Raw genomic sequence first — 2374 nt, forward strand, 5'->3', positions numbered from 1 at the left:
ATTACATATAATTGGTTGACATTGTTTTTTTAATAACTTTTTAATAAACAACGAGCGCCGGCTAAATCCTTCTGAGGGTTACTCAGGAGGGTGACCTCTATAATATATGTCAAGCCCAAGGTTATTGGAGGTGGGTGTGTTAATCTAAATAATTACCCATTTTCGAATGTCTCGAGTAACTTTTGAGGTATATGTTCTCCCGTAATTATATATTGCGATGTATATATACAATACATATAATATAACTTCCAACAGTTGCGTCGATGTAGCGTAAAAATTTTCGCTCGAAAACATGGCGTCCGCTACCGCAACATGTTGTGGGAGCGCTTCGGATCATAGACCATTCAGCGCATAAATCTACAACTGTTGTGTGCGCTGAATGCGGCCATTGTGAAACTCATAAGTATACGAATTCAATACTGGTTAAATCGAATATGTGCAGCAACCGAGCCTATGCGTACTTTTGATCGAATGCTTCCTTTTAAGGTTAAACTACACCGATTGACATCTTGTGTGATCTCGCGATATCCGACGACTTGCATGAGGTAAATTGAACTTCAAGTTATATATGAAGATCTCAGTTTTACGTACAGCATGGCAAATTATTGTTTCATGCAAATTTCATAGAGTTTTTTAATATGACGAACTTTGGTTCACCCAAGTACGTAGTCCTCCGAGTAATCGCCATATCTGTCGATTACTGAGACTATATATATAGGTGGGACAGAAATAAATCTTATAAATCGAATAATAATATACCCTAAATTCAAATTAAAAAATTAAGCCTGTAATTATTACTATCTAAACATTACATGGACCAGTAATCGCCATAGACATAATCGAGTTAATAAATAGATACGTAAGCAAATAAAGGATGTCGATCACTGGATCATTTCTATATCGATAACTGTGCACATCTAGAACAGAGATGGGCACTACTTAAAAAACTAGTTAAAATTTTTTTCTGTTAGAATAGCTATTAATATTTCTTAAATTAATAGTAATAAAAATTTATAATAATAAAACTTATAATACTGAAAATTTATAATAATGAAAAAAAATGGTCAAAGTTATTCTTATTTCTTTGAAAAAATTAATAAATTTTAATTTAGTATGATCAGCTCGTTTTATGTAAAAACAAATGAATCAATACAAAGGCCAATGTTACGAGCGAATAAAGGATGACAAATAGTTAATAATTTAAAACATTTACTTAGTGTATGTTAAAATTCGAGGGTATACAGGATAGTTGCGAACGTTTCGGTGTCACAGCACCTTCTTCAGCGCAAATTTTACGTTAATAATATAAAATCATAAAAATATCTAAATTTAGGTTAATAGTATAAAATGGTAAGAATGTATAAAGTGTATAAATAAATTATATTGTATAAATAAGGTGTGTCAAAAAGTAAAAGATATGAGATGGAGTTTATGTCTAGAGTTATAAGTCGCATTTTCTATCTAGTTAACTTATCGTGTGGTTTTTGTTTTCCGAGATCTGTTCTTTCCCGTCTAATAACTTGTACTGCGGTTCCGATTTTCCTATTATTAGTTAGTCGGCTAAAATAGGGCCGTTCTTCTGGTGATTGATCTGATGTGTAAATTTTCTTGGTTAGATTGTTAATATTAAGAATTTGATAGTAGATATCTTTAACTTACATTTTTTCGGTTCTTCGTTATTAGTGCAAGTTTTATGGACAGATCTGTGTCACTCTCTGATGACTTGTAGTTACAAACTAAGATCGGTCGCGTCATGTGTTTATCTATATATTGTTAATGTTATTCTTTAAAATTAGCTAGCTTTTTAAGGAGGTCAAAGTAGGATCCATCGAGTGACTCAGTATCTTTTTGTAAATTGATGCCGTTTTCTTGCTCCTTTATATGGATCATCTCACTGATTATTCTTTTCTGTCAAAGCGGTTCCTTGTCAAGAATCGAGCCTTTATTCCAATCCATGGTGTGATTTGTCTCAGCCATCCCAGGCAGCAACGTCACGTGATTTTCACGTCGATAAGTAGTGATTAGTGGTCCTCGACGTCATATACCCAATAACTGACGTTTAAGATACGTTAATATTCTAACGTAATAATAACGTAAAGAGACGTTTATAATACGTTTATAATACGCGGGCGCGCGAGCGCCAGCTTCTGAGTAGTTCGCCGACCGCCGCTAGGCCGCGCATGGTGGCGGCCAAAAACTCGGAAGCAAAATCCAGTCTCGTAGGGTATAAAAGGAGGCCCGCGTGGAAGCCAGGGCATGTATCCCGACAGGTTAACCCACTGGAATACTTGCCCTGGCTTCCACGCGGGCCTCCTTTTATACCCTACGAGACTGGATTTTGCTTCCGAGTTTTTGGCCGAACTACTCAGAATCT

The sequence above is a fragment of the Vollenhovia emeryi genome, unplaced genomic scaffold, assembly GCF_000949405.1.
Source record: "Vollenhovia emeryi isolate VEMERY1.0 unplaced genomic scaffold, V.emery_V1.0 DF940252.1, whole genome shotgun sequence".
NCBI lineage: Eukaryota > Metazoa > Arthropoda > Insecta > Hymenoptera > Formicidae > Vollenhovia > Vollenhovia emeryi.